This window comes from Setaria viridis, chromosome 7 (assembly GCF_005286985.2).
Source record: "Setaria viridis chromosome 7, Setaria_viridis_v4.0, whole genome shotgun sequence".
NCBI classification, from domain to species: domain Eukaryota; kingdom Viridiplantae; phylum Streptophyta; class Magnoliopsida; order Poales; family Poaceae; genus Setaria; species Setaria viridis.
In genome coordinates, this window is record NC_048269.2 from 3,361,444 (window position 1) to 3,370,219 (window position 8,776).

The 8,776-nt window shown below is 43.1% G+C and overlaps 1 long non-coding RNA gene across 1 annotated transcript; it reads left to right on the forward strand.

Annotated features, from left to right (window-relative positions):
• Window positions 1-2,653: 2,653 nt before the first annotated feature.
• Window positions 2,654-8,520, forward strand: LOC117862634 (uncharacterized). Its single transcript, XR_011898810.1, has 3 exons — window positions 2,654-3,062; window positions 4,629-7,522; window positions 7,990-8,520. It is a non-coding gene; the product is annotated as an uncharacterized lncRNA (long non-coding RNA).
• Window positions 8,521-8,776: the final 256 nt, after the last annotated feature.

An 8,776-nucleotide genomic window follows, 5' to 3' on the forward strand; every position in this document is an offset into this window, starting at 1 on the left:
CCCCAAACTGGACGTAGGGCCCATTGCCCAAACTAGTATAAATCCTGAGTCATTGTGTGTTGGGCCATATCCAATCTAACGCGTGGCAAACTACATATATTTACCTGTCGACCAGATTCTGCACCGATAGGTATAGCATAAATAAATCAAGATTAATAATTGAGCTCATTAATACCAACATATTCCAGTTGAGCAACTAAGCATGTACTACCCAACATTATGTAAGCCTAGGTTGATCAAGGTGTATGGAATAAAACTTGGCAATGCTTAATTAGGTCCCATCATGTTTATGAATTAAAGTGCATGGAAGTAAAGGTTCTTGAACATGAAAGTAAAAGTTCTTAGGATCAAGCTGTGGTCAAGGACATGACTTGCCTTCCTGCACTTGCTCCGGTTGCTCGTAGTCTTCAAAGTCTTGAGCTTCAAATCCCTCGAGCTACGGTACTTCTAACACGATCACACGCGCACATACAAGAACAAAGGGATCAGAAAATAAGAAACAATACATCAAATAATATAAACAGAGAAAACAAGCTCAAAAAGCTAATCTATGCATTAAGATGAATTCGCAGAAGCAAGAAGCACTTAAAACAGGTCTAGGATGCTAAAGATATGCACTAAACAAGATGCAGGGGCTTGCTGGCGAAGATATAAAACTTCCGGGGGCTAAACATGAAGAAATCAAGGGCTAAAACATAATTATGTGTATAAACTGAAGGCTTAATGCACAAAAGAGCCAGGCTAGGATGACGGGTGCTATTATGTAGAAACTCAGGGGCCTAAGTGAAAGAAACAAGACCTAGATCTAAAGATCTTTGAAATATGATGGACCGCGGAGCAAAAACTGGAAAACAAGGGGCCCTTAAGTAAAAGCAACTTGGAGCGCACGGGGTTAACCGGTACGTGGACCGGTTGACTCCGGTCAGATCTAATCCAAGATGTCGGATTTAGATTGGGTGGCTGGGGTCAACGAGGACCTGAGCAGCGGTGCGCAGGCAGCGGAGGATGGCGGCGAGCAGTAGCGCACGGCGGTGGCTCACCAGATTTGCTCGAAAACAAGCGCCCGAGCTCGGTTTTTACAAAGGGATTTGACTAGGAACTAGAGGAAGACATGGCGAAACTATCTTGGGTGTTAACAAGATGGATGGCACAGTAGTGGCGGCGTGCGGCTCGGTGGGGCGTCTCGGTGGCGGTGTCCACTCCGGCGAGCTCGGGTGTGAAAGCGAGAGCATGAGGGTGCATGGGTTCCACACTGGGACCTCCTCACCTCCTGGCAGATCCTCGGGCGGCATTCTTGGTGATGGAGAGGCGGCAGTGAGAGAGATCGACGGTGGCGGGTGCTCGGTCTCAGATGGTGGCAGCGCTGAGAGCTCAAGTGAGGGCTAGGGTTTTGGGTGAGGGTTCGGGAGAGCGGCGGCGGGGTATTTATTGCCCCAGGGAAATAAGTGTGACAGCCTGGGTAATTAAGAAACTAAATCAAACAATCGATAGAGGGATTAAGGAATAAATTAGAGCTAACTCCAAATTGCTAAGAGTTAAGATCCAAGAACACCTCAAATTTTGCCAAGTCTTAAAACTCGTTCCTATTGATGATCACTTGAAGAGGCCAATAAAAACAAATTTTATATAAGAACAAAATTTTGGCCAATATGAAAGTGGTAGGTCTTTTCACATTGAACACCTTTCCCTTCAAAGCACTTCTTCTGATTTTGAGCGGAGGGAGCTCAAAACTAAGTCAAAGTTCGGTCAAATTTAAAAATCCAATTCAAAAACAGCTTTGGCCCATGCTCTACCAAAGATCCCACAATCAGAATTCCAAATCCACCAAGTTCCTCATATGTCGGACTTTATAAAAGTTATAGCCCACACATTGAACTCCAACTTTTATTTTTGGAAATGAAGCACAAAGTCCAAACTTGGTGAGAAAATACGCGTTAAACACGACACCTTTGCACCACATGTATCACAAGAATCTTTGTGCATTATTGAACATCATGAACATCCTTTTGTGCATCATTGAGCATCACTTATGCATAAATAAGCATTTTGGCCATGCATTATTTAAGTGCCCAGAAATTGATTGTTTATTGTTGAAAAACCAAATTTGTAAAGCAACCCAAATTTATTTTATACAACTATGCCTCCTTTTTTTTATTCAAATACTAGAGACACTTTAGTGATTTTACAATATTTTTACAAAAATTTTCAGAAGTGTTTGCTTGGGTTAAAAATTCATTTAAAGTTCAATTTGAACTGTTTTTTTTAATTGTGTGCAAACCGTAACATATTTTGAGCTGATTCTGGTTGCATTTGATTGTTTGTGATTTTATCTTTCTAACAAGTATTTTTAGGTAATTTTTGGACACCTGTAGCTAGGTCGTTTAAGGGAGCAAACTTTAATAGCTGAAAAATCCGCGAGCCCACATGGCAGCTTCAACCTCTCGCCACCTGCACACCCATCACTGGCATGCAGGCCAAAGATCGCCGGATTTGTCCCTCCCTAGCCCCTGCAGGACTCCTCCTCCACCCATAGCCCACCCAAGCATCCTCCCACATGCCCTCTCTCTCTCTCTCTCTCCCACGCCTCCCGTCGTCCCTGGTTGGGCAGCCCCTCCATTGAACGGGCATGGCTGCCACTCGGCGCCACACCTTTGGCAACACCCCTCGCCGCCAATGCCGAGCAGCGTCGCCGTGTCATCCTTATCATCTCGCCCATTCTTATCCTCACCTTGCCCCGCCTATAAAACCCGAGCACCAGCCCCTCCAAAACCACCTCCCAGTCCTAGTCCTCCATTACCAATGAACCGAGCTCCCAAGATCTTCCTGTCGCCGGCTCCATTCCTCCTAACTCCGGCCCTCTCCTTTCGATTCCTCTCACCTAGAGATGCACCACTCCCTCAGCTCCACCCTCAGCCCCTCCTCGTTGCCCGACGTCCACCTTACCGGCCGAAATTCGAATTTCCCCCAACTTTCAGAACTTCACCCGCCCCCGCGCATGCCTCACCGTGGCGTCCCTCCTCTGGCTGTCCTCTTCCTCAACCAAGTGCTCAAATGGAACCTAGGTGAGATCCAAACCATGATGCTTGCACCTGTTTTCTATTTTCCTTAAGTTTCCTCGCCCATTCCCGGCAATGTCGATGACGTTTGCCGCCGCCGCGCGGAGCCCCAATGCGCCGCTATTTCCCTCCCTACCTGTGCCGTGCCAGGGAAGCCCCTTGGCCTAGGCATGGTGCCGCCACCCCTCCTCCTAGCACCCTGCTGCCTTTCCCCCTGACCCATGGCTAGCCCCAGTATGCCCATGCGTGACATGCCTGTGATCTGTGCGTGGTGCTGTCCCAAGGTTGAAGAAGGACCTGATTGCCTTGTGAATAGAAGTTCTAGGGGGTTTTCCACAAAGTCATGGGTTTATGTTTGAGGTAGGATTCTTTTCAGGGGATAGATAGCAAAATGCAGGGGTAGAGTGTTAAGAGAAGGACAGATCCGTAAGGGGAAAATGTTTTCCAGGGGGTAGCTTCCAAATAGTTTCGGACTTGTTTGAAAATGACTAGTTTTACTAGGTTGACAACTTTGAAAATGCATAGAAACTAGTAGAAAAATGCTAAAAATGTGATTCTTGTTGCGTTGGATTCCTTGTGAAGTCTAGTTTATTTTAGAGTGGAGTGTGTGCATGTTGCTTCCATGTCTTTTGTGCTATATTTTATTTTTTCTAGAGGCCATTAAATGCTTTATAAATCTTATAGTGCACTAAAAATTGTAAAACCACTTTTGTTAGCTTCCTTGTAACATGCATGTTTCAGATATATAACTTGTGTTAGTAGAATTCTTGTTGTACCTACTGTTTTAGATTTAACCTTGAAACCTAGGGTGAAATTTTACTTTTTGCATAATAAGTAAAATATGGCAGAGAAAAATGTGAAGCCATTTTGGTGGATCACAAATGAAACATACTTACTAGGAAAAAAAATTATGGTCACTGTATGAAACTTGATGAAACATGCTTAACTTTTTGTACAAGTTTAAATGAAGAAAAAATATGGGAAATAGATGTCCTTCACTGTAAATCATGGAAAAATTTCAGGAACCTCTGTTGCACTAGTGTAACCTCCTGTAAAAATATCAGAGCCAAACTACTACTGGAACTTGAGTTAAAAATAGATCCCTATAATCTTCCACAGGGTACTGTTTTAATTTTAATTAATGTTTTTAGAAGTTCAATGCATCCCAAAATTTTACATTAGCTCACTGATGTGATTAGGAAGCCTCTGTAAAATTTTCAGAACCATATCTTATCAGAAGCTACCAGAAATATTTATAGAAGTTAAACCATGAAAAAGGAATAAAAACAAGCAGGATAACTTTCCAAATGAACCTTGAGCAACCCTAGAGTGACCCCCCACCCCTCTTTTGTGAAGTCAGAGTCGTTAAAATCTTATATGTGTACACAATCACCATCAAGTCAAGCCTGAGTTTTAAATCACAACACACCTTTCTTTACAAGAAAAGAAATGGGTACAACCTTGTCTAAGTGAATGTGGTCCAAAATACACCCTAAGCTTTTACAATGTTTATGAAATGCAACCTACACATAAAAGCATGAAACTAAAATCTTGCATATGCATCTCGTGTAGAGCTAACCACGCTGATGGAACGTACGAGCTCGATCGGAACGCGAAGCAAGAGGGTGTCTGCTCAGCTGGATGTAATCAAGGCAAATCAAGGCCCAAACCAAGTTTGGAAGAGCCCAAGGCTGAGTTAGGGCAAGAAGGCAAGCCCCGGAGCATAACCCAGCTTTCTGAATTATGCAATATCTATGTTCTTATGTTTGTGCATTAAGTTCATAGGAGTTGATTGAAAACTTAGTTGCATGATGTTAGGTACCTATGGTTGAATACTAGCATGATAGGCTGAGTAGTTGCTATGCTAAATAGGACTCGGTAAAAGTCGAGTGATTTCCTGTCACTCGCGAGTTATAGGAGTTGCTTGTTTATTTATGCTGCAACCATAAGGATGACGGACGGGGCCGGACTTTGGTTCTAAATTGGTGGATTGCCCCATTTGTCTAGAAAAAAGATACTAAGGTTGAAATGGGTTTAGAGCTATGGTCAAGTATTTGAAAGTACTAAGCTCATACCTAATATAGGATAGGGAAGCCTAGTACCTGATTGGTCCGAGATGTGGGCTTACTCCCCACTCTCTTTGGAACTAGGTTCCCCTACTGCAGCATGTGGGTACAAGTGCAGTCATGGTACGGCGTCATTCCGGGACTGTGGGCCTTGTATCCAAGGGAAGTGGGCCCTGGCCATGTGTCGGGGATTGATGGGGATGACTGACATGTGTGGACCCGGTGTGGTGCGCATATGTCATGGGTTTAGGTTCACCTTGCAAGGTTAAGAAACTTGATTCGAATCGTCTGCCGCTCACAGTTTGAGACTGCTTGACCGCATTTCTGCACTAAGTAAGAAGTAGAACAAAGGATGATGATTGATACTGATGCTTGAATTAAATTGTTTATTTACCATGTTTTCTTAGAATAGGTGCTTACCTAGAATGGTTAATCAACTAGAATCTAATGCTCAAATTTAAAAGTAAGGACCTACTTTAGATACTTTTGGCAAAACAAACCCCTCAGCCAAAAAGCCTTGCATGTCAAAGAGTCGGTGGAGTAGTTACCACCTAACGGGTAAGCCTTGTTGAGTATTAGTATACTCAGTCTTGCTTGTGGATTCGTTTTTAGGTGTGGTTGCTGGTGTTGACTTGTTTGGGACCCGTCCTCGGTCGGCGAGGATCGTGGTGCTTGATATCATGGCAGGCTTCACCATGGTATTTTGTATCGACATTAGACTATCATTTACTTTTCCGTTGCTTTTGAAATTTGAACTCTACCTTTATGCTTTTGAACTCTTGGGTTGTAATAAATGAAGTTGGGACCTGTATTAATCAACTTGGATTGTTGTAATATCTGGACTTGCCTTTGTGTGAGTATACTTTGTTTTGATTCGAGAGAAGTGGTTTTATCAGGTGAAACCCGACGGACCGCCATTTTAACTTGATTAAAGTGTCGGTTCGCATATAAGGCAATGTTGAGTACACTTTAGCCGGGTTAATCTAGGTGGTTTCTCCACAATAAGGCCTGGGCATGCTCATGCACGGCGGATGTGGAGGCGGTTGCACGGCAAACTCAGAGGCGAATCCGAGTTCATTGCGCGTGGTGGCTGGAGTTAGGGGATGACGGGCAGGGCCTGACTGCCAGCGGGAGAGATGCGGAGGTGTAGGAGTGGGCTGGCGCAAGGAGATGGGCCGAGCTAGAGATGGGCCGGCACGACGGCACGCTAAGGCGGGAGCTGGCGGTTGTTGGGCTGAAAGGAGAACGGGAGCGGGCTGAAGAACAAAAGAGAGAAGGAAAAAGAAAAAGGTTTGGAAAAAAAATAAAACAAACACAAATCCAAAACTGAATTCAAACACAAATTTGAATTCAAACAATAAAAAACAATGCACTAGCATGAATGCAACAATGAACTCCTATGTTTCAATAATTTATTTTGAAAAAAATTTAATTACCTAAGAAATTTAAATGCAACCTTAAAATCCTTAGACACATGCACTTTATTTCTAGCAAATTTTATTAAATTGCAAAATTTGAAATTTAGGGTGTTACAAATGTACAGGGCGATCAACAATGCAGTGCACCTTCACACAACTCACGCCTCACAGGATTATAGTATCCATGAAAATATGTGGGATGCTCAGAATACGCAGGCCTACACTAATCAGGAATCCTACCATAAGTATAGGGGGCAATATGTAGGCTTTCGTTCATGGGTAGGCATGCAAAATATTCAGCAGGTACGCGAGTGCGCTTTGGTCATGTTAAAAAGAAGGAAAATCCTGACATCCACATGGGTTAAATAAAACAGATGCGTATGCATTATAGTTGGAGAAAGCAGATGTTCCCCTTTGTGATCATCTACTGAAACGCACCCAGGTTCACTAAAGTGTGGGCCTCTTCTAGATATTCGTCTCTCACCTATGTTGTAAGCAAGATGAAATGCACACAGCTTCACTGACATATGGGTCTGATAAGAGCGCACATTCTTGCCAATGACCCCGCAGCAAGTCCAACTTACCAAACTTTCATTTCGCACCTAGGAACTTGAAAGCGGGATTTTCAAATCTATATTCCCTCACCTTCCCCCAAATAATAAAAACATGGCCATAGTGCCCCTACAAACTCCCACCTTGTATTTCCAATATCAGCACTCTCCTCTCTAGTGGTTGTAAAGTCCAACTAGATCTGTGGTGTCAGCTGACCTCGGTGGTCACGGGGTACCTTAGCAGCGGTGGCAAGCTACCTGGGCAGCAGGCATCAAGGTGCGGCATGGTCGGCAGCACTCTTGGAGGAATATCTCAGCATCCTTGCAATGGCTGCGCCCATGCTGGCGCAACTGGGCAGTTGAGCAAGGATGTCGCGCAAGCACTGGCTGCCCCGTCCAACCATGCGCCACTGCATCTTCGAGCTCCACAAGTGAGAATCTCATATATTTTCACTATAGTCCCCTCCAATTTCCTGAATCTACATCTTCTTCACTAGAGACCACTCTACTCAAGTTTATTTCTATCTGTAGTGGAGCCTAGTTACGCCTAGATGTGGCCACAACCCCCATGCTGCTAAAGTATTTCTTTAGTGAACAGTAAATTTCATAGTGTATTGTGTTAGAATTGAGATCCTTCTCTTACCTTGGCCACTCTAGATCTATCTACAACGCCGACTTGTGCATTTATATGGTCATGGCACATTCTGTTCCTTATATCTAAGACAACCGATAAAATACTTATTGTGTAGGGCCTAGTACCATGTTTCTACATTACTAAAATTCAATCACTTGTCATGGTATATAACTAAACAAATGATTATCCTGCTCCTATATTCTTTACTTTATTCAGTTGCTTTCTTTAAGATTGATGTTTAACTTCAGCTCCTTTCATTTGTAGGCTGAATTAAGGAAAACAATCCTTGAGGTTGCAGTACCAAATTCTGGTCCTCATGATTTGTAGTCAAGTCCCTTTCTTGATTATGTGGCCATGCAGCTAGCCTCAGCTACAAGCTCAAGATTTGAAGTTTCTTTGGGAGGGTTACAAGAAACTGCAGAACTAAGACAATAAGTTGTTGAACAAAAGCAAATATTGAGCAACTTGAAGATGAAGGCACAAGTTTTAGATGCAGCAATGAAAATGCAGTCTGAGAAGATTGAGAGTTTGAAGAAAGTAGTAAGAGAAACTGAGTACCTCCTTCATCAATTGCTAAACTTCAGAGGGTAAGGTCAATGTGTTTCTTACGCATCTGCCCATGTCTTGTGCTGATTTGTCAGTATTGTGGTTTGTGCTCAATGTGTTTCTAGGCCATCTTTGTTCTTGGTCAGAGAGATATCATGTGTAGTGGTTTGTGATTTCTTATGGATAATATACTTGTGCTTGTTCTTTGGTCATGAATAATAATGTGTGAAGTGTGATGAGAAACATTTATTTGTATGTGTGGTACGTACAAATTAATTGTGTTGTCAATTACAGAATTGAATTGTATCTAATATTAAATTAGATTATATTTTAATTAAGCACTACATGGGCTACACCCGAAAATAACTGGACCCAAAATTTCGTGGGCTCGCCTCCTCGGCCCATTATTTCGTGGGGGCTAAGCAAAGTTATGACACCAGCACATGTTTGGCTAAATCCATTAATAATTGGACCTAAACAAAGTTATGACGTCAGCATATGTTGC